The sequence below is a fragment of the Cervus canadensis genome, chromosome 13 (assembly GCF_019320065.1).
Source record: "Cervus canadensis isolate Bull #8, Minnesota chromosome 13, ASM1932006v1, whole genome shotgun sequence".
NCBI lineage: Eukaryota > Metazoa > Chordata > Mammalia > Artiodactyla > Cervidae > Cervus > Cervus canadensis.
The window spans coordinates 54,539,044-54,563,884 of NC_057398.1; the positions used below are offsets into that span (position 1 = coordinate 54,539,044).

General features: G+C 40.8%; 1 pseudogene; it reads right to left on the minus strand.

Annotated features, from left to right (window-relative positions):
- Positions 1 to 24,292: 24,292 nt before the first annotated feature.
- LOC122452660 lies at positions 24,293 to 24,405 on the minus strand (annotated as a pseudogene).
- Between the last annotated feature and the right edge of the window lie 436 nt (positions 24,406 to 24,841).

Sequence of the window (24,841 nt, forward strand, 5' to 3'; positions counted from 1 at the left end):
TTTATAAGGTATAGCAAAAGTGGTACTTAGAGGGAAATGTATAGCTATAAATGTCTATTCTTTAAAAAAAGTAAGATCTCAAGTCAAAAAACTTTAATTATAAGGGAAAAAAAGAACAACTAAACCCAAAGCTAGCAGAAGGAAGAAAATAATAAAGATTAAAGCAGAAATAAATAAAATAAAGACTAGGAAAATAATAAAGAAAATCACTGAACTAAAAGCTGGCTCTTTGAAAAGATTAATAAAAATTGCCAACTTTCAGCTAGACTGACCAAGAAAAAAAAGTCTCAAATTACTAAAATCAGGAATGAAAGAAGTGACATTATTACTTACCTTATAGAAATAAAAAATAAAAAGGAATATTATGAACAATTATATGCCAACAAATTAGATAAAATAACTAGCATCCTAGGATGATATAACTACCAAAACTGACTCAAGAAGAAACAGAAATTTTCAATACATATATAATGAGTTAAGAGATTGAATTAGTAATAAAAAAAATCTTCCCACAAAAAAAGGAAAACTTGTCAAAAAGACTTAGATGGGTTAATTGATCAGTTCAGTTCAGTCTCTCAGTCATGTCCAACTCTGCAACCCCATGAATCGCAGCACCCCAGGCCTCCCTGTCCATCACCAACTCCTGGAGTTTACTCAAACTCATGCCCAGCGAGTCGGTGATGCCATCCAGCCATCTCATCCTCTGTCGTCCCCTTCTCCTCTTGCCCCCAATCCCTCCCAGCATCAGGGTCTTTTCCAATGAGTCAGCTGTTTGCATGAGGTGGCCAAAGTATTGGAGTTTCAGCTTCAGCATCAGTCCTTCCAATGAACACCCAGGACTGATCTCCTTTAGGATGGACTGGTTGGATCTCCCTGCAGTCCAAGGGACTCTCAAGAGTCTTCTCCAACACCACAGTTCAAAAGCATCAATTTTTCGGCGCTCAGCTTTCTTCACAGTCCAACTCTCACATCCATATATGACCACTGGAAAAAACATAGCCTTGACTAGACGGACATTGTTGGCAAAGTAATGTCTCTGCTTTTTAATATGCTGTCTAGGTTGGTCATAACTTTCCTTCCAAGGAGTAAGCGTCTTTTAATTTCATGGCTGCAGTCACCATCTGCAGTGATTTTGGAGCCCAAAAAATAAAGTCTGACACTGTTTCCACTGTTTCCCCATCTATTTCCCATGAAGTGATGGGACCAGATGCCATGATCTTAGTTTTCTGAATGTTGAGCTTTAAGCCAACTTTTTCACTCTCCTCTTTCACTTTCATCAAGAGGCTTTTTAGTTCCTCTTCACTGTCTGCCATAAGGGTGGTGTCATCTGCATATCTGAGGTTATTGATATTTCTCCCGGCAATCTTGATTCCAGTTTGTGCTTCTTCCAGCCCAGCATTTCTCATGATGTACTCTGCATATAAATTAAATAAGCAGGGTGACAATATACAGCCTTGACGTACTCCTTTTCCTATTTGGAACCAGTCTGTTGTTCCATGTCCAGTTCTAACTGTTGTTCCTGACCTGCATACAGGTTTCTCAAGAGGTGGGTCAGGTGGTCTGGTATTCCCATCTCTTTCAGAATTTTCCACAGTTTATTGTGATCCACACAGTCAAAGGCTTTGGCATAGTCAATAAAGCAGAAATAGATGTTTTTCTGGAACTCTCTTGCTTTTTCGATGATCCAGCAGATGTTGGCAATTGATAAATTCTATCAAAAATTTAAAGAAGAATTAACATCAATACTTCACAAACTCTTCCAAGACATAAAAAAGAGGTGACACTTCTCAACTTGTTCTACGAGATCAATATTACCTTATTATATCAAAATTGGACTAAGACATCTCAAGAAAAGTACACAGCAATCTCCCTTATGAATATAGGTGCAAAAATTCTCAACACAATACTGACAGACATAATCCAGCAACATATAAATAGAATCAAACGCTATGGCCAGGAGGAATCCAGGAATTCAAAGTTGGTGCAACATATGAAAATGAAACTTTATTAGTAAAAGTAAAGGGAAAAAGCATGCGATTATCTCAATAGGCAAAACAGCCTTGAAAAAGAGTAAATTTGGAAGGCTCACACTTCAGATTAATTTTAAATCTTACTACAACGCTATAGTAATCAAGACAATGTGGCACCAGCACAAAGACAGACATGTAGACCAATGGAATACAACTGATAGTACAGAAATAAACCTTTACACAGGTCAATAGATTTTGATAACAGTACCAAGTCAATTTAATAGAGAAAGAATAGTCTTCAACAAAGGGTGTGGGACAACTGGATATCATTTGGAAGGAATGAAGCTAACACACACTATATACAAAAATTAGCTCAAAATAGATCTAAATGTAAGAGATAAAACTACAAAATTCTTAGAAGAAAACATAGGGCTAAATCTTGATGATGTTGTGTTGGGCAATGGTTTCTTATGTGACACCATAATATATTCAACAAAGAAATAATAGACACAGTGGACTTTATCAAAATTTAGACATTGTGCTTCAAAGGATAGCATCAATAAAGTAAAAGCAACCAATGGAATAGGAGAACATATTTGCAAACCATGTGTCAGATGAAGGGCTCAGTGGCAAAGAATACACCTGCCAATGCAGTAGACAGGGATCGATCCCTGATCCAGGAAGAACCACATGTCAAGGAGTAACTAATTCCATGTGCCACAACTATTGAGCCTGTGCTCTAGAGCCTGGGAGCCAAACTTTTTTGGCTCCACATGCCACAATTACTGAAGTATGTGCACCCTAGAGCCCATGCCCCACAACAAGAGAAGCCTGAGAAATCTGCGCACCTCAACTAGAGAGTAGCCCCGACTCGCTGAAACTAGAGAAAAGCCCACACAGCAACAAAGACCCAGAACAGCCAAAGGTAAATAAATAAACACTTTAAAAAGAATATATAAAGAACTCTTACAATCAACAATAAAAGACAAACAATCCAATTAAAACAACAAAGGATTTGATGAGATGTTTCTCCTAAGATAAGCATATAGCCAATAAGCATATGAAAAATATTCAACATCATTAGTCATTTCAGAAACGCAAATCAAAACCACAGTTATCACTTCACATCTACTAGAATGACTAAAATTTTTAAAAATACAATAACAAGGATTGTTGAGGATGTGGAGAAATTGCAACCTTCAGATGTTGCTGATGGGTTATACAATGGGAAGGCCACTTTGGAAAACAACTTAACAGTCATCAAAATGTTATAAGCAGTTATATGACCTAGCAATTCCATTCTTAGGTATTTACTCAAGAACACTGAAAACATATGCCCACACAAAAAGGTTTACATAAGTGTTCACAGCACATTATTCATAATAGCTAAAAAGTGGAAACAGCACAAATGTTCATCAGTTGATGAATGGATAGTCAAAATGTGGTATAACCATTCAATGAAGTATTATTCAGTCATAAAATGAAAGGAAGAAACCTAATTGTGGTAATGATTGCACAATTTTGTGAATGACAGGGCATTCGTTTTAAAAAACACTTGCACAGCTACAGATTAGGGCAATCTGTTTTAGCAGAAGTTTATATGAGGAAATTCTGTGAGCTAACTACTTAACACTCTTGAAAACAAGATGTTTCCCCTCATTTTGTTGCATTTACACATGCTATTTTTCTCTCTAAAACATTCTTCACCCCCACCCCATACTCAATGTTCTTGGAGAACTGCTGCTTGTCCTCCAGAACTCATCCTATAAGACAGCTCTTCCTGAAAGTCTTCCCTGACCTCATTTCCATTCATTATTTGATGAATATTGGGAATTTTCCTCTGGAGTCCCAAAGCAGTTTGCATTTACCTTGGTCACAGCCCCTGTCCCCCCACATTACACTTGTCCCTATATACTCACACCTTGCTCAGGGTCCCTTCTGAGAAGGGACTGTCTTATTCATTCTGTATGCACCATTCCTAGCACATGGACTGACAAACGGTAGTTTTTCAGTAAATGGTTTTCAATGACTTACTGGGCCAACAGTGCTACTGAAACGATAAATAAAAGTGTTAACAAAACAAAATGATTGCATTTACAATATAAAGTGGAGGTGTAGTTCTCTGAACTCACTGTGCATTGACCAAACCATCAGATAGATTCCTACAAAAAGAGAAAGACAACAGCAAACAATGGAGGGCTCAAGGAATAACATAGAAGGTAAAACATAGGATTCTATCTCACGTAAGGAAAAGATAAATAATTGGCATGTTGAGTCCAATAAGAGAACCAAGGACTATGCACAGGCATGATGCCTGTCTTATTTGGCCATACATTTGGAAAAGTGTTGGTATAAAAGAAAAAAATGATTCTAGGTTTTGAGATTGGGGGAACTGGGACAGGGAGTTAAGGCAGTCATTAATAGAACCAGAGAGAAATACTATCTCAAAGCAAATTTCAGTTCAATAAATCAAAAAAAGATTTTTTAAAATTCCAAATGATCTTCTTTGCAACTTCCCTGTCAGGCACACATAAAATTAATGGTAATAGTAGTTGCTAAATAGTATTTATTCTGGAAGGCTTCCCAGGTGGCACAGTGGTAAAGAATTTGCCTGCCAATCCTGGAGACATGGGTTTGATCCCTGGGTCAGAAAGATCCCCTGGAGGATGAAACGGTAACCCACTCCAGTATTCTTGCCTGGGAAATCCCATGGACAGAGGAGCCTGGTGGGTGACTGTCCCTAGGGCAGCAAAGAATCAGATGCAACTGACCACACACATTTATTCTGGTGCCAGGCTCTGCATCAAATCCTTTACTTGTATTATATCATTAATTCTAATAATTTGAGCAAAATACAACAGAAATCGTTCTTACTGCTGCTTTCTTTAAATAGATATTCGACAATGTCCATTTTAATCTATTCTATAGAAGAAATCCCCCCAGAAGACAATAGTTTCTTTTTAAAGCGGTTGAATATGCATGCACATTAACATTTTTCTAGTTTATTATTTTTTATTTTTTATATTGATTAGCTTTTCTGTTATTGCTATTATTGCTGAATTGAATGCTTTGGTTATTTTTTAACCTTTCATTTTCTGAAAAATAAATGCAAGTTAAAACTACAAAATTTCCTGAGTATGAATGCTTGCTTAGTCATTCAGTCATGTCCAACTCTTTGTGAGCCTTTGAACAGTAGCCCACCAGGCTCCTCTGTCCATGGAATTCTCCAGGCAGGAATACTAGAGTGGGTTGCCATGCCCTCCTCCAGGAGAATCTTCCCAACCCAGGGATCGAACCTGCATTTTCTGCAGCTCCTGCATTGCAGGTGGATTCTTTACCCACAGAGCCATCGGGGCTTTGGTCATATCTCATTTGTTTTGATAACTGACCTTCTTATAGTATATTTATAAGTAGTTTTGATTTACTTTCAAACTCAAGAACTTAGAAGGACGTTTAAACTTTTTCAAATAGTGAGATTTCTGTGCATGAATGTGACAATCATTTCTGATTATTTTTATTTTTAATGCATTGCACACAGAGAATGCAACTGATATGATTTCATTCACTTTGGAATTTGTTTCTATTTTCTCTGGGGCTCAGTATATGTTCTAATTGTTTTTAATATTCTTAAAAATAATATGTGTTCTCTATTGAATATCAAGTTTTACACAGATCTAGTAACTATGTTTGTAATTTAAAATGGTACTATATTATTACTTATTTTATATTTTTCATCTTATTTTTTGTATATATCAGTTTCTTCTTGAATTTTTATTGGTTTTCTTTTGTATATTTTGATGTTGTTAGATGTTGATGCTAATGTCTCGTTTTCTTTTTAACAGTTTTGGCCCTAAATGTCATTTTTGTCTCATACTAATACTCTAATACTATCTTATTTAAATTTAATTCAAAATTTTTGAATAGTGTTATATATTCCAGGCTTGAAAAGAAAAAAAGGTATTTTCAGAGAAGTTGCCTTTTCACTCTAACTTTCCTCAGCTGCAGAATTTCCCTCCCCAGACACAAGTGTTATCAGTGTGTTAAATGTAAATCAGTATTTGGGGAGGGTCTGGTGAGACATCAGCTTCCATCTTGATTCAGTCTCTGAATATTGTTCTAATGGGGGGGAATGCAGCTAGAATATGTTCTGCTGCATCAGTCTAGAGTTGCAAATCCTCATGTGAGGCCCAAAGAGAATATATTGTGATCTAGTCACTTTGGGCCTTGTGGTTTAGGGAAGCCCTTCAATATTGCTGGCCCTAGACTATTTTTTTCAATACTTTTTGGTCGGGTGAGAGAAAAGGGTGGCAGGTGCAAAAGTGTTGCCATAGGTTTGAGCCTTGATTTAACCTGTCTTGAAGTTTTCAATTATTTTATTTTTTTGGCTACACTGGGTCTTCATTGCTACATGCAGGCTTTCTCTAGTTGCAGCTGGCAGGGGATTCTCTCTAGTTGCAGTGCTCAAGCTTCTCATTGCGGGGTTTTCTCTTGTTGCAGAGCACAGGCTCTAGAGCACGTGGGCTTCTGTAGTTGTGGTACACACGCTTAGTTGCCCTACAGCATGTGGGATCTTCCTGGACCAGGGATTGAACCTGTGTACCCTACATTGGCAGGTGGATTCTTAACACTGGATCACCAGGGAAGACCCAATTTTTATTTCTTGAAATACCCATGCATGCAGATCTTCTGACATTTTAAGACAATATGATTCAATTGATTGATCAATCAATCAATCACCAGTGTTGGCTGATGCTTATTTGTCTTAATGTGGATAACCATTAGATACACAGCCAGTTCTTACCCTGGGGAGCTTAAAATTTAACTGGGGCTAAAAATACTTATGAAACAAGTAACAACACAAAGAACATAAAACTAAGTGTATGCCTCAGGGTGATCCTGTTGGTCTTAGCCCTCTTGGGATAGTTTATAGAATAGTCAGCTAACTAGAAAGCTAGACAGACATATGCATGCATGCTCAGTCACTCAGTTGTATCCAACTCTTTGTGATCCCATGGACAGCAGTCTGCCAGGCTCCTCTGTCCACAGGATTCTCCAGGCAAGAATATTGGAGTAGGTAGCCATTTCCTTCTCCAGGGGATTCTCCCGACCCAGGGATCAAACCCACATCATTTGCATCTCCTACACTGCAGGCAGATTCTTTACCACTGCACCATCAGGAAAACCCTTGAAACAGACATAGATATAGTAATATATATTCTTTATATAACATAATTTATAGTGCTATAGAACTCATATATGTGCCTATTTCTACATATGTCTATTTCACAGAACTCTGGTATATCTTTTTTTTCTTATATGAAATTCAAATTTTCTTTTTCTTGTATATATTTCAATATTTATTAATACTGGGGAAGTATATATTTATTTTAATGAAGAACATTTAAGAAATGGGATTAGCACTTTATATTTTAAATAAAACCACTATTTTTAAATGGAGCATTTGTATCTTTAAATAGAGCATTATTTCCCGCTGGCCATTTCTTACACATAGTGTTTGAAAAACAAACCCCTGATGGTAATGGGACTTACACCCAAAGCACGATTTATGTTAACCGATCATGTACAGTTGCTGAATATTTTGTGCCACAGATGGAGAATTAAGGCTTCTCCCTTTCATTTTGCACTCTTAATCCCTCCCCCACCCTGCCCCTACCCTTTCTTAATCTTGTTCTGTCTTTTTCTCTCTCCACCCCACTATCCTTCTCCCGCCAGGTCTGAAGAATTCTTCCCAGCGAGCACTCTGCACAAACCCTCCTCGGTGGGCCCCCCTCCTGAGAAGTTAGGTGGCTGTGTCAGTGCCTCTGATGCCTATTTTTACACTCGTGTTTGTCCGGAGTCTGACGTGGTTTATCACAGTCTCTCCAAAGACCCATTGTTCAGCACTTCAAGAAGAATGTTGTTATATTGACTGTTAGTGCGTCAGCCCGGCTCTCTCTGGAGGAGCTCTTGGATGAAATTAGATAATTTCCATTAGAAGACCGTGCATTATTAGTCCCTGGTGCCAAACCGGAGAAGGAGCCAAGATGACTATTTCTGGCCAGGCTCACCTCAGGAAGGAACCTTCTCAGCTTTAATGGGATTTTGCTATTGTTGGTTGCCTTCTGTTTGACACCAGGCCAGCCCAGGGTTGGAAATTGTTTAGAAAGCTGCATGAAATATAATAGAACCCCAGCCATTTGCTGAGGCACATTCCTACACAGTGTTTATTTTGAAGAAGGGAAAAAAATATATTGTCCTTGGCAGACAACAATAAAAAAAAAAAAGCAGTAACTTGAATCTCTGACCATATGCTTCTTGTTCCCAGTTGTGTTTAAAAACTCCCTGCCGGTATCGGAGAATTTCACACTGAAGTGGTAAATCTCTTGTAATATTTATAAGCATCTTCATTACAGACCCAGGAAGATATTTAAAGTCATCAAGGCCTTCAAGGCTGAAGCCATTTGAAACGGGTGGGTGCTGAGGAGAAGATGGAAACTGAAAGAATATTCCAGACTCACTCTGGTCTCAGTCTGGCTCCAGATGTGGACCCCCCAAAAATCCCACCGCCCTCCTATCTAGCCAAAACTTTTCACACCCAACAGCTGTAGGAGATGAGCCTTTCTGAACTGCTTGTGTTATAAGCAGACTTAATCACTGAAGAAGTAAGGACAGTAGAAATAAATGCCTCTTTAGTCTTTAGGACATTGTAAAAATCAACCTTTGATCACAATGGTAGGGAGTTTCATTTGGCTTTATTTTTGTTTCCATTCTCAAAAAACTAGCTCACCATCAGAGTCAAATTTGGAGAAAAAGTTGTCTCTGTTTTGGCAGAACTATGCCGTGAACTGTCTAACGATATTAAAAGTTGGACATTTTTAAATGAGATTGAAATCCCTAAACTTCTTTCTTACAAGTTTGCTTAGTGTCACACACTTCGCTTTCTTTGATGGTCCAATTCTTTTTGGGGCTGTGTGTGTGCATGAAAATCGTAAACAGAACAAAACAAAAGAAAGGAAAAAAACCTAAGGTGGGGTTTCAATAGACAATTCTTCAAAAAGCAATTCAACTCCATTTATAAGAGTTCCTTGGTTGAGTTAAAATGCAGCTTCCCAAGACAGCTTAAAGATAAAATCTTCAAGTCTAGGAGCTGATTCCATCAAATGACATTTAGATGTCCTCAGACACGTTGCTTCCTTTCAAGTATTTGGCCTTAACCTTGACCTTTTCCTCTTTAACTCATTTAATAAATAATATGTCCAACAACATCTTGACCATCAACAACAATGGGAAAGAGGGGAAGCAGAGCTAATTAAAAAATACTCACCAAAGCTGATCACCAAGTCAACTTCTGGCATAAATGTCACCCCTTTCCCACGAAGTCTTTCATCAGAAATGCTGACCCATGGCCAAAACTGACTGAGAGGGTGACAGATGGGCCCTTCACGAGGGTGAACTGGAGAGAAAAATTTCAAAGTACACGCAGCCAGTAAGCAGACTCTGCTCTGGCCCTGCCTAGACAACGGGGTCCTGATTTCACCTGAGGGAGGTGGGTGCACCCATGGGTACCAGCAATGAGTTTCAAGGGGAGGGTAGAATTCTAAAACAATCCCCAAATTCCAGTCCCCAAGTGTGTATGTCCTATGCAATCCCCTCCCCTTGAGTAAGGACAGAACCTGTAAACGGGGTGGGATGTCACTCTTTGACTAGTGTCCCTTATATAGAAAAGATGAAGAGACTTTGCTGTTGTAATTGAGATCTCAAATCAGGCGAAAGTGAAAGTCGCTCAGTCATGTCCGACTTTTTGCGACCCCATGGACTATAGAGTCCATGGAATTCTCCAAGCCAGAATACTGGAGTGAGTAGCCTTTCCCTTCTCCAGGGGATCTTCCAGGGATCAAACTCAGGTCTCCCGCATTGCAGGCAGATTCTTTACCAGCTGAGGCACAAGGGAAGCCCAAGAATACTGGAGTGGGTAGCCATTCCCTTCTCCAGGGGATCATCCCTACCCAGGAATCAAACCAGGGTCTCCTGCATTGCAGGCGGATTCTTTACCAACTGAGCTATGAGGGAAAGGGAGATTATCTTGAGTGGATCTGACTTACAAGGGGGATTGGGTCCTTGCCCAGGAGACATTCTCTTTCTGGCCTTGAAGCAGCAAACAGCTCTGGTGTGAACTCCAGTGAGGAGGGGGCAGTGTCCAGGCACTGAGGAGCCCTACACCTGCATGGAGTCGAATGCTCCCAACAGTCTGAATGAGACTGGAAGTGGGTCTTCAGCTCCACAGGAGAATGCAGCAGGCTGACGGTCTGATTGTGGCCTTGTGAAAGCCTGGGCAGAGGACACAGCTAAGCTGTAGCCAAGCTCCTGACACACAAAAACTGTGAGATAGGGATGGTGTTGGTTTAAGCCACTAAATTTGTAGTCATTTTCTATGAAACCATAGATGACTAATACAAAAGCTCTGCAGACAGCTTGACCAGTTTTGAAATGCTGGACACTCTACCTGACGTCTGCATTGCTACAGGCAGGTCATCTATGCGTGTGTCCCTACAATGGTCTGGAGGCTTTTCAGGATACTTGCCTGAGATCTCCCAGTACCTGCAGTTGGATATGACTGCCTTCTTGCAGTTCCAGAGGCCCTAAGGGACCATTCACTGGCCATTTCCTTTTCTTAAGGCAACATCATGGACATTGGGGGAAATAACATATTTTGAGACCATACTAGCCTGGGTTTGAGTGCCTCTCTTGATATGTTTTAAGCCAGGTAACTCAGTCAAGTCATTTACATTTACACTTTTTTGAGTCTCAGATTTCTAAAATGGGAATGATAATATAACTTCCAGAGTTTTCATGAGAAGTAAATGAATTACCTATATGAAACACCTGGCCCAGAGATTGGACTCTAGCATGTGCTAAATATGTCCATTTTCTTTAAGACTTAGCTTAAGATCTACCAGAAAGCTAGCTTTGATTTTGCCTCTGCTGCCTGCTAGCAAGTACTTAACTTTACTCTGCTTCCACATTATCATGAATAAAACAAAAATAGCATTAGTACTTATTGGATACCATTATTGTAAGGATATAAATAAAATAATCCCTAAACAAACCACTTATCACCTGCATGGTACACAGTAATGTTAGTGTTTTTCATTATCATTCCTCTTCCACTTACCAAACTGGAATGCATCACTTCCTTCTCCATGGTCTCATGAGCTTTGATTGGATTTCTAAGATACCACTTCTCATATTCTCAGATATGGGTATTGTAAGAAGCTGTATGTATTTCTTTCTCTCCCAATCTACCTTTTGCTTTCTGGGGACAGAAGCCATGACTAATTCATCTCTGTAAGCCACTCAAAGCCTTGCCTATTGCTTTCCAAATAGTAGATGGTCAAGAAGTATTGACTTGGGACTTCTCTGGTGGTCCAGAGGTTAAAACTTTGCCTTTCAATGCAGAAGTGTGGATTCAATCCCTGGTCGGGAAGCTAAGATCCCACATGCCTCATGGCCAGAAAAACAAACATAAAACAGAAGCAATTGTAACAAATTCAATAAAGACTTTAAAAATGGTCCACATCAAAAAAATCTTTTAAAAAGTACTAACTTGACCAAATTTTCAATTGACTTGGACGGAGCCAATACTAGATAAAAGCTAATTATAGAACCCAAGCAAAGTAGTGACCTTATAGGCTCATTTGGTCCCTCCTGCTTGGGAGATCAAGTCAGCCAAGATGAACGTGTCTCAAGCTTTGGTGGAAAGACCCCTATGTAAAGAGTTGGCCATATCATTCATTAACTAATCACTCGAACATGAATTTTCTGGGAATGTGTGTATCTAGTAGATGCTGGATGCTCAGACACTCAGCTGTGTCCGACTCTTTGTGACCCCATGGACTGTAGCCCGCCAGGCCCCTCTGTCCATGGGGATTCTCCAGGCAAGAATACTGGAGTGGGTTGCCATGCCCTCCTCCAGGGGATCTTCCCAACCCAGGGATCGAACACAGGTCTCCCACACTGCAGGAAGATTCTTTACCATCTGAGCCACCAGGGAAGATACAGTGGTACAAACCAAGAAGTAGAAGACAGATTCCTTCTCTCAGAAAAGCCTCCTGATCTGGCAGCTAGTACTCTCCCCCTGGGCTTTGCAAGTGGCACTAGTGGTAAAGAATCTGCCCGCCAATGCAGGAGACGTAAGAGATGGGGTTCGATCCCTGGGTAGTACAATAAGTACTAATGCACTATCCCCCTAGACTGGGAGCTCTCTCTCAAATATCCATCTCTCCTTGCTGAAGTTCTGCCCACAGTCTCCACTCTGAACTCAGGAGAGGGTCCGGAGGACAGCTGTTCCCCATCCTCAGCCACGTGACCCTCACATAGTTAAAGCCCATTACTGAGTCACCCCTCAGCTCTAGCCTCACTTAAGCTGTGCCTCTAAAGCAGGGATATTGATGACGACCTGACTGGTAGGGCGACTGTGAGAAATAACTCATTAAAATGGCTGCAGGGTGCAATGAAAAGGCCAGAGAACAGGGCCAAGCGGCTTCCCCCGGCACTCCATTCATTTTCCAGGGAAAACAATTCTGGATCGGAGCTATAAAAAGAACGCTGAAGATAAAGCGTACCTCTCTCCCCACCTCACTATTTGTCTTCTATGAGGATCCGGGCACTTGCCGGGCCTCCTTCTCAGCCTTTATCACAGCACATTTCTCATCTGTTCTTTTATTCATGCTGGGCCCTTTTCATTGTCTCCTGCTCAGAAACGTGTGATAAGGATCTAGCTGACTGGCATTAGGAAACTCAGCTGTTCAACAAAGGAACCTGTCATTGTGCCCCAGGCACTTCAAAGCTCTCACAATATCTTATTTTAATTATTTGCTTTAAAAAAAAAAAACTTTGAACAATGTGTTTTGCATCCTAGATTGTCTGTGGGAAAATATATTTCTCGTTAGTTGGAGCCAGAGCTGCTGACAACTGTGAAAATCACTACACAGTAATTCATGCTAAAGTTTGTGAAAATACTTGAAATTCTTTTTTAAAGAATTAGAAGTATGCTTCTAATTGTGTACCATAGCACTGATTAGACCTCATTGTCGGCATCAGTAGAAGCTAGGGATCAGGATGGTGCAACTAGATTATCCAGGTTCAATATTACCACATTTTTGCTTAATATTAATTCAATGTGACTGTGTAGTATTACTGTAGAGGTGAAGACAGTGGAAAGAGCTTTCATTCTCATAAGGAGGGCCTGACGTGTCTACCAGACACTACAATAACAAGGGCCTGATGAATGGGATGGACAGTTGAGTGTAAAGTTCAAGTGAATTTTAGACTTGAATTCCCAGTTCAGGCCTCACATTTCCATGCTTAACACTACAAAGGGCTATTTAACAGATCAAGTTAATCAAAACAAAACTGATCAAAAAAAAAAAAAAAAAAAAAACTGATCATGCACTATGGACACCAGGAATTAGGAGGGAATAGCAAATGGCAAGGAAGTATAAATTGAGAGAAAATGATAAAGTGGCTTATTGTGATCCATTCATAGAAGCAGAAGGAATAGCGCAAACTCAGCAAAAATGGTTATTCTGGACTTTTCTTCATCTCAAACACCACCCATGGCCTTCTCCAGTGGCATATGATTAAGACTCACTCTTCTAGATCAGGTACTGAACTGTAAAGTGAGAACAAGAAAGGTCCCTATCTTATTCGAACTGCTTACCAAGCATCTAACAAGGTGCTTCATACTCAGTCATTATGTGTTGCATGAATGAATCAATAAATAAAAACCTAAGTCTAAGAGGCATCTTGAAAGGGACTCAGCATTTCTTCCATCAACTCCTTGTTTTGTTTTGGACACTGGTAGCAGATATTTGATCCTATTTCTCTGTCCGTGGCGCACCATCATCATCAGTCTTTGCAAGTCTCCTCTCTTATTTTACTTCTACTTTATTATACTTTCTTTCCTCTGTTCCTTCAGCCTGAATCCCATTTTTCTCTCTGCCATAAGCACCCACCCCAGAGTATCTAATTTATGTTCTTAGTTATGTGCATATTTATAAATATCATGATATTATTGTGTGTGTTTAATTTACACATAGTATTAGCTGTGTTATTTCATTACATTTCTTACTCTTGTCATGCAACAGTATCTTTTAAAGATCTACACATGTTGTTTTATGTATATACATGTTTTTGATTTTGACTGCTGCATTATATACCATTATTTTTGTATATCATCTTACACTCACCCATTATCTTAGTAATGGATATATGATTGCCTTTAACCCCCACTATTTTAATCACTCTTAGTAATAATCAATCCTTTCCCCATTTATTCTGTTGATAACTTATAATTTTAATATAATTTGAAACAAAGAAAGGTTAAAAGAATAGTGCACAGAACTCCCATCAGTCTACCCAAATTTACCAACTAATTACATTTTGTCCCATTGGCTTTCTCATTACCAATTTATCTATATCTATAAGTGTACTTTTTTTGATCATTTAAGAGTAAATTACAGATATGATCAAGTCCATCTATCACTAAATTTATCTACTAAAAAGTCAATGGTCAAAAAATAAATGAAAAAGAATATCATGAAATACCTCAAGACAAGTGAAAACTGAAAACACAGCACCCCAACTCTATGGAAGATACCAAAAGCAGTTCTAAAAAGGAAGTTTAGTGATACAGGCCTACCTCAATAAACAATCTTATCTACCATCTAAAGGAGTTTAAAAAAAACCAAGTTCAAAGTCAATAGAAGGAAAGAAATAATAAAGATCAGAGAGGAAATAAATAGAAATTTTTTAAAAACTATAAAAGATCAGTGAAATAAAAAACTGGGTTTTGGCAAAGATAAACAAAGTTGATAAATCTTTTGCCATTTTATTGTTATGAAGTGCCTCTCTTATCTCTGACACTATGTCTTGCTTTGAAGTTTATTTTGCCTAATTTTAATATAGCCATTCAAACTTTCTTATACTTTCGTTTGCCTCACGTGTCATTGTCCATTCTTTAACTTTCAATCCATCTATTTTCTTATACTTAAGGTACCTCTCTTGAAGATAACAGATACTTTTGGTCTTGCTTTTTTATCCACTCTTACAAATTTTGCCTATTGGTTGGCCTATTTACATTTAGTTTAATTATTGTTGTGTAGGATTGAGGTCTACCATTTGCTCTTTGCTTTCTGTTTCTCCCATTTGTTGTTTTTTTTTTCCAATTTCGGGCTTCCCTGGTGGCTCAGAGGTTAAAGCGTCTGCCTGTAATGTGGGAGACCTGGGCTCGATCCCTGGGTTGGGAAGATCCCCTGGAGAAGGAAATGGCAACCCACTCCAGTGCTCTTGCCTGGAGAATCCCATGGACGGAGGAGCCTGGTGGGCTACAGTCCACGGGGTTGGACACAACTGAGCAACTTCACTTTAACTTAATTGGAGGCTAATTACTTTACAATATCGTGGTGTTTTTTGCCATACATCAACATGATTCAGCCACAGGTGTACATGTGTTCCCCCATCCTGGACCTCCCTCCCATCTCCCTCCCCACCCCATCCCTCTGGGTTGTCCCAGAGCACCAGCTTTAAGGGCCCTGCTTCATGCATCGAACCTGCACTGGTCCTCTGTTTTACATATGGTAATATACATGTTTCAATGCTATTGTCTCAAATCATCCCAACCTCACCTTCTCCCACATAGTCCAAGAGTCTGTTCTTTACATCTGTGTCATCTTTGTTGTCTTGCATATTGGGTCATCATTACTGTCTTTCTAAATTCCATATATATATGTTAATATACTATATTGGTGTTTCTCTTTCTGACTTACTTCACTCTGTATAATAGGCTCCAGTTTCATCCACCTCATTAGAACTGACTCAAATATGTTCTTTTTATAGCTGAGTAATAGTCCATTGTGTATATCTCCCATTTGTTTTTTATTTCTCTGTGCTCTCCCTTCTTTTGGTTAATTGAATATTTTTTACCATTCCATTCTTCTACTGGCTTTACCTCCTTGCACTTTTTTTTTGTTTTTGTTTTTGTTTAGTAGCTGTTTTAGGAATTCTTAACTAGTTACTTAGAGCTAACATTGCATGAAATATAAAAAAACACATCCTTGCAACAGTAAAGTTCCATTCATCTACTCCCCTTCAACCTTTATGCTATTATTTCATACATATTACAAGTCTACACCTTATAACCCCCATATATATTTTAAATTAAGAGAGAAAAAGTACTTTTAATCCAACTTCTGAATTCTTTATTTTTACTACTAGATTTTTCATACTTAGACCTAAGTTCTAGCCCAAGCCCAAAGGCCCATGGACCTGGAGAACCAATAGTCTAAGTCCCAGTCCAAAAGCTGGCAGGCTCAAGACCCCAAAAGAGCTAATGTTTCCGTTTCAGTATGGAAAAGGCTGATGTCCCAGTTTAGCAGTCAGGCAGAAGGAATTCTTTCTTGGCCTTTTTGTTCTATTCAGGTCTTTTAACTGGACGTGGCTCACCCACATTAGGGTGGGTAATCTGCTACTCAGTCTACCAATTCAAACACTAATCTAATTCAGAGACATCACCACAGATATATTCAGGATAATGTTTGACCACATTTCTGGGTACTGCATGGCTTGCCAAGTTGACACAAAAAATTAGTCATCACATCCTGTTTGTCCTACAGTTTCTCTCTTAGCTTCTGACATCCATCAACTTCCTCTCACTTCTCCAAGATTGAGCTCTAGATGGAAGCTGGCACCCTTTACTAGTTGATCATCTTTTGTGGAAAGGAAAGCTTCCGAAGTAGTATTTAAAAAGAGTCAACTTATTTAGGAAACTCCAAATTTTAGGATGCTTCCAAGACATTTCTTTAAAAAATATGGAAATCTCCTTAGCAACTTTTTTTTTAAACATTTCTCTGATCTTAAAGAAATTTAAGAGGAAAACATGGACTTGCTATTTACCAGGTTTTGTTTGATTGTTTGCAATTTTATTTGTGTTTTGTTTTTAATAAATAAGTGCTAATGGTTGAAATTCAATATATTAGCCGTATAAGAAATATGACAAGTTATGGGCCAAAAGAAGTCAACTATAGGAAGTGGAAGTTCTGAATAAGACAGTTAATGAGACTCACTGCGTGATAAATATAGTACATTAGGCGAACTTTGAATCCCAGAGGAAAATGATATTATAGACTGAATGTTCTTGATGGTGCCTGATTTCCCCTTCCCCTGAGGAAGCATTCTTCAGCTTTTTCTTAATGGATATCTCCAAAGCCCCAGTTAGAGAATGCTGCAGGTTCAGTGGAGAGGCGCAGAGTTTCAGCCTTCAAATACTGAAATCCAGATGAATATGCCAAGCATCCAAGTGCTGTTAAAACCTTGAGAAAGGCTCTGGAGTGGTCTGTTTATTTCTCAGTATTTTTGAGCCAGTCCCTTAGTTCTCAAGGAAGAGGGAAGGACGTGAGAATTCCACTGTACTATTATTCATTTTTCTGTACTGTGGGGAGCAAGGCTCTGATCACTCTTGGAGAGGGAGGCAGATATAGGCTGACTCACAGATTTCTTTATTTTTTAACTGCCAGGCTAGGTGATCTCAGAAGAGGCAACTGGTTGCCAGGAATCACAGATTGTGTGAAAGCCAAAAGTCACACTGGAAATACTCTCTTTCAATACACCTCTCAATTTACAGGAGAGTGGAACAGGCTCAGATGCAGTCAGTAGGTTGCTCCAGATCTTGCAGTGGGAAAGGTGGACAAGAAGCCAAATGATCTGACTCCTGAATCAATGGTTTTCCCATGACACTGAGACTTCACATGAATACTGATTTTTAAAATCTGCTTTCTTTAACGGTCTCATCTCTTCAATGGAGTATGGTACTCACCTTGACATTTTTTGAATGGATGAATGACTTTAACTCTCAGAGATAATACTTTTGTTCTTATTGATTTCTATGCTTTTGCTTCTTTACATTATTTTAGCCTGTGTGTGTGCTTAGTCGTGTCCGACTGCTTGCGACCCTACGGACTGTAGCCTGCCAGGCTCCTCTGCCCATGGGACTGTCCAGGCAAGAATACTGGAGTGGGTTGCCATTTCCTTTTCCAGAGGATCTTCCCAACCCAGGGATCGAAACCACAACTCTTGCGTCTCCTGGATTGGCAGGCAAGTTCTTGGCCACTAGTGCCACCTTTGAAGCCCTTATTATGGCCTGTTTTGGAACAATCAGCATTTGCTTTTTGCTCGACAAAAGAGTTTCAAAAGCTGGGGTTGAAGGTGGGAATAGAAGTTGGACACAGGGAGACCCTGCTTTGTGTTCACTGCCCCGAATGACATGTAATTAGTGGGCTGCTTATTCACTTGTCAGTCCTTACGCTTTTCCAAAACCACTACAATGTGTTAGATCCTCTGTCACATTAGGTGACAGGTTAGGAGCTGGGGGTACAGAACTGAAGTCATGGTTCAGGTAGCAGGTAAGTAGGATGTCACAGAGCTAGGAAGACACAGCCCAGCAAAAGGTGAGTTTCCAGCCAGTGTGTTCAGTGCACAGGTGCTATGAGAGCCGGGGAGAGGTTGATCCAGCTGGGCACAGATCACGTCACACTGACATTCCTTACACACGGATATATTGCATCTTAGTTACCTGCTTTCCCTAACTCCCTGTGTAGTACCAGCTCAGGAGGGATGAAGAGAATTATCAAATGAATGAATGCATAGATAAGTATTTCCGGTTTCGTAAATGTAGAAGGTACAAAGAATCCACTACTTTGCCTACACACACAGGTAGCAAAGCAGCCACAGGTAAATCTGACCCAGACTTTTGTTTTGGCCCATGTCGTGATTTTTAGAAACTTGAACCACACTGGGCTTTAAAATATGGATGTCTGACTTCTTTTCAAAAATCAGCAGAATATCTGATAACACTGCGCACTCATTCCAGAATGGCTGGCTGGTTGGCGGTGGGTAGAACCTCTATCTTCCTACTGAGCACAAGCCTTGAGGTGGCCGTGTCCCCACCAGTCATACTGTGTGGGCCTGTGCCCCTCACCCAGACATCTACTCTCACATTCTGGGTCTGGACATCCACAGGCGTGGAGATCAGTGTGGGGAACAGCAGGTGTACCCGAGGGAACCAGGGAAGGATTTCTGGAGTTCCAGGGGCTCTCAAAAGTGCAGCATGTGAAGATGGAGAGAACAGGCTGACCTGAGAGGAGGCAATCCCTCCTGATATTCAAGGTGGGCGCTCCACCAAGGGGATGGCTGAAGACAAGGAGACCATGCCTCCAGTTTCCCTCCTGAAAAAGCAGATTTCTTTTGAGAAATTAAAAAATACATTTAGTAAGTCTTTTAAAAAGCAATAATCAGCTCACTACATGTTAGCATAAATACCATATTTTTAAAAATGACTATATCTCCCCTCCAAAATTTTAGTGATAAAGTGGCATTATTTTATATTTCTGCAAATATCTTTATGTTTGGCTTAACAGAAGACAGTTGGTGTTCATTTTTATATTCAGTCTACAGTGGTATACTGTTTTCATTGAAGTATATGAAGAAAATAGACACACATAGATGAAATCAGAAAAGAGGAAAGTATTTTAATAGTCTTTTCATATAACTGTGGCTGTCCTTCTATAAATGGAATATATGGCATCATGTCCTTTCCCAGGGAAGAATATGTTCATATGTAGGTTCCCTTTGCTGGGAAAGTGTCTCCCCACATCTAATCCTAACCATCACCACACCCTGCATTGCATGAGGCGGTTATCCTTCAGGGCTAGGCTGAAATGTTCTCTTGGGACCCTGAACTTCCCCTTGGTAATGTTCGTCACACTTGCAATTAGTTATTTGTGTCATTAGCTGTTTCATGCCAGGCTTTCCCACTGTAGCGGAAGCTCCATTGATGACTGCAGTGCTGTGTCTGTTTTCCTGATAACTAACTGTGTGGAGCCCATAGTAGGCACTCAATAAGCATTTTATGAACATCTTTAAGATGTCTCCCATGGGACTTCCCTGGTGGTCCAGTGGTTAAGACTTCACCTTCCAGTGCAGGGGTGAGGGTTCGATCCCTGGTCAGGGAGCTAAGGTTCCACAGGCCTCATGGCCAATAAACCAGAACATTAAAAAAAAAAAGCAATATTGTAAAAAATTCAATAGACTTTAAAATAGTCCACATCAGTTAAATTGATGCAACCACTATTGAGAACAGTAAAAAACTAGGACTAAAACTACCACATGGGTCAGCAGTCCCACTACTGGGCATATACTCCAAGGAAACCATAATACAAAAAGACACATGTGAGATGGGTAGGGAGGTGGTAGGGGGGATCAGGATGAGGAACACATGTAAATCCATGGCTGATTCATGTCAATGTATGGCAAAAACCACTACAATATTGTAAAGTAATTAGCCTCCGACTAATAAAAATAAATGAAAAAAGACACCTGTACCTCAGTGTTTATTGCAGCACTATTTACAGTAGTCAGAACATAGACGCAACCTAGAGGTCCTTCGACAGATGACTGAATAAAGAAATTCTGGTACATATATACCATGAAATATTAATCACCCATAAAAGGAACGAATTTGAGTCAGTTCTAGTGAGGTGGATGAACCTAGAGCCTGTTGTTACAGAGTGAAGTAAGTCAGAAGGAGAAAAACAAATATCATATATTTACACATATATATGGAATCTAGAAAAATTGTATTGATGAACCTATTTGCAGGGTAAGAATAGAGATGCAAACATAGAGAGCAGCCTTGTGGAGAGGGTAGGACGAATTGCGAGAGTAGCCCTGAAACATATACATTATCATCTGTAACATAGATAGCTAGTGGGAAGTTACTGCATATCACAAGAAGCTCAACCCAGTGGTCTGTGACAACCTAGAGGGGTGGGATGAGGTGGGAGGGAGGTTCAAGAGGGAGGGGACATATGTAGACTTATGACTGATTCACGGTGTTGTATGGCAGAAACAACACTGTAAAGCAATTATCCTCCAATTAAAAAAAAATTTAATGGTCCAAATTAAAAAAAAAGAAAAAGACCCCTCTCTGGCCTCTAACACCTCATCATCTTTAGGCAGCCTATTCAGGGGGCAGCTAAGCAGGAGAAAGGCTTTCAATAAGCTGCTCCTAGCCTGTCCTCTCTCCAGAAAACTACCCTGGCACTTCACATTTTAAAACTGCTTAGAGAGACAGGCCTCACAGACAGGGAGCTCGCTGGACTGGGCCTAAACAAGCAAGGCAGGAAGAACGTCTACGTATAGCTGAATCATTTTGCTATGCAGCAGAAACTAACACAACATTGTAAAGCAACCGTACTCCAATAAAAATTAATTTTAAAAGAAAGGAAAAAAGAACTTATAAAGGCATTGACTGCTGTGCAAGAGATGAGAGGTGAGTTGAGGGTGGGAACCTGCTCCCTGGTGCAGACAATGTGTCTGAACAGGAGAGAAAGGCCCCAGGGGTGGACTGAGAACAAAGTGATTTCAGATGTGACCCCAAAATGCCATCCCAAGGACTTGGGTTTCTATTGAGATGCTTCTCTCATTTATTTATTTATTTATTTACTGGCCATGGCCCCACAGGATTTTGGGTCTTAGTTCCAAGGCCAGGGATCGAACCCATGGCCACTGCTGTGGAAGCATAAACTCTTAAGCACTGGATTGCCAGGAAAGTCTCAAGCAGCTTTTCTCTTAAGTAACAAGCATTAAGGGTTAGCTAATTTTATCAGGCTATTGATTTTCCTTAAAGATTCTCTAAGTAAAAGTAAAACATTTGCAAACAGGAGTTCTGTGCATTCTCTGTAACAATTTTCTGCCCACACACCCTAGCACACCACTCTGATAACCCCTGCCAGAAAGTTCCCAGGGAGGGGCTCTGCAGTTCACAAAGTACTTTTACACACCTGTTATCAGATCCTCCTGTATACATGAGGCCTCAGTAGTATCATATGATGGATGGTGCATTAGCATACTCATTCCTAGTTTATGGCTGTTTAAATGAAGACCCACAAAGGTTAGGAAGCCTGGCCCCTGGTCACCCAACCAGCACAGTCAGAGCTGAAATCTGGACAGGCATTTTTTCTGGCCACCTTCCGTTCCCTCTCGCCTGTCTTATGGGGCTGAAGTCTTTCCAAGGGAACCAGTTGACTTCCAGCAGGCTGGCGGACCTGAACGTTAGCACTTGAGTGTAGGGCCACATCTGATCATTTCTGGCTGTGATCTAAAGAAAGGAAAACCTCTCCGAGGGTCAACAACATTGTCATGAACCTCCCCTGAACCAGTTCCCTGACAGGGACACGGCATTTGGTGCCCATGGTGATCCAGCTGGACACATCTCCTTGGGCACTTTGCACTTACAGAGGTGGGGGCGGGGGTGGCGGGAGCGTGTAGGAATCCTGCCGCAGGCTGGTTTTGGGGGGCACGGTCACTGCGAGAAGCTGGCTATGGGGGGAGGAGGCAGGAGCCAGGCCCCGTTTACAAAATCAGCTTCCAGGCTGTTGTCTGCAGCAGGGGAGATTTCAAGGGCGACCTCTTCCAGGCACAAAACAAAAGGGCGGAGGGGAGGAAGCAAGTGAGCTTGCTAATCTCAGTTGTTTATTTTTCCTCCCTCATTTCCTCCTGTGTTCCTCCAACCCAAATCCCCTAGCCTCTGGTTTCCCGCCCCTATCTGGTTAATAACCTCCCACTGCAGCCTCCTCAGCAGCCCCTTGGCTCCCCCGTGTAATCTCTTCTCCAGGCTTTGCTGAGGCTGTATTTACCACCACACAGGATTTCCGTAGGTGATAACCGCAGGGCCTGGTAGCTCCGGAGCAGTCCCCCCTCCCCTCACGGGGGTCTATTTACAGCAGGGGAAGAATTCCAACCTCCTCCAAGAATGTGACTGTCCTGAGAGGGGGTCTCACCTACACCAGTGGCTGAGCTCGCCTCTTGGTAAGAGTCACTCATGCTCACACCCCTCCTTCCCTGACCTCCAAGTGTGGGGGGGGGGCCCAAATGCAGAGACAGGAGAGAAAGTACCAAGGTGAATTGTCTGAGGTGACTGGGCTCACTCACAAAGCTCCAGGCGGAGGGTCTTGAGGCGGAGCCTCCGGAAGTCTCCACCTCTTCCTCCTGGACTGGCCTTGTCAATCCAGGTCCCACCGGAAATGGGTATGCACCGGCTACACCGCGTTCACTCATTGAGCTGGTTGCCCAACACTCAAAGAAGTATCCACCTCCCAGGGTGGTTTGTTTTGAAACTTTGTATTGATGAGGAATGCACATGGGGTCACCAATTCAACGGTTTCACCACATGCACTTACTGAGGGAAGGAGCACCCAGATGAGAATATTGGCCACACTCACAAGCCCTTCCCGATGCCCCAACCTGGGCACTGCCACCTCCTCTCACTTCCAGCCTCCAGGACCACTGTCCTGACTCCTGACGCCACAGATCCACTTTGCCTCCTGAGGTGTACGCTGAAGAAGCTGGATTCCAGAGATGCAGAGATAAGACTTTCATTTTTCTCAGTCAACAGTATCTGGGAGGCAGGAGGCTTGTGGAGCCTGATCTGAGTGTTCTATTTTATTTTCAACTGTCAAGATCCCTAATTCCTTAACACCACATAACTGTGAGGAATTTTAGGGAAGGAGTTATCTTTAGTGAGAAACCCTGCAGTAGGCTGCATGCCAAGTGTGGAGGAAAAGTGGAATGAGACAAGTTAGACGAAGGCGTTGCGAAGAGATAGGGACCGCGTGAATCCGAGGCCTCCGGGGCTTCATGAAAAGTGTTAACAGTTTCACCAAAGGGAGAGAGAAAAGAGTTCTAAACTCTCCCAACCATCTTCAGTCCATCCTTGCCTCTTTCCATTTTTTTCTCTATTTCTTGTTGTTGTTCAGTCACAAAGTCATTTCCGACTCTTTGCAACCCCACTGACTGTAGCCCACCAGGCTCCCCTGTCGTGGGATTTCCCAGGCAAGATAACCAGAGTCAGTTGCCATTTCCTTCTCCTGGGGATCTTCCCAACCCAGGGATCCAACCCATGTCTCCGGCATTGGCAAGTGGATTCTTTACCACTGAGCCACCAGGGAAGCCCTCTGTATTTCTAGAGACACTATTTTAAGCAAAGCCGTACCCCCTACCTCTTTAAGCACATGAAAACAGAAGCATAATGTAAGCCACATATGTAATTGTGTGCATGTGTGCGTGATAAAATATGCATGACATAAAATTTACCATTAGTGATATTTAGTACATTCTCAATATTGTGCAGCCATCACCACTATCTGAATCCAGAACCTTTGTATCATCCTGAAAGGACACCTCACACTCATTAAGCTGTCACTCCTTTCTCAAAACCATGTTCAGATGTTACCAAATAGGTAGCAACGCCTTAACTATATGTGTGTTGTCCAGGCCTCCGAACTCTTGACAAAAAGAATGCTAATCTCTCTTCATACAAGACCCACATACATCATTTTAAATTTTCCGGTAGCCGTGTCAAAAAGGTAAAAAAAAAAAAAATGAAAATAATTATACTAATTTATTAATAGCTAAACCATTTTTATGGCTGAGTAGTAGTCCATTGTATACATCTTCTTAATCTGTTCATCTGTTGATGGACATTTAGGTTGTTTCCGTTTGCAGAAACATGGATGAACCTAGAGATGATCATACTAAGTGAAGTAAGTCAGAAAGAGAAAGAATAATTTCATATGATATCACTCATATGTAGAATCTAAAATATGACACAAAAGAATGTATCTATGAAACACAAACAGACTCACAGACATAGAGAACAGACTTATGGTTGCCAAAGGGAGAGGGTAGGGAAGGATGACTTGTGAGTTTGGAATTAGCAAATGCAAACTATTATATACAGATGGATAAACAATAAGTCG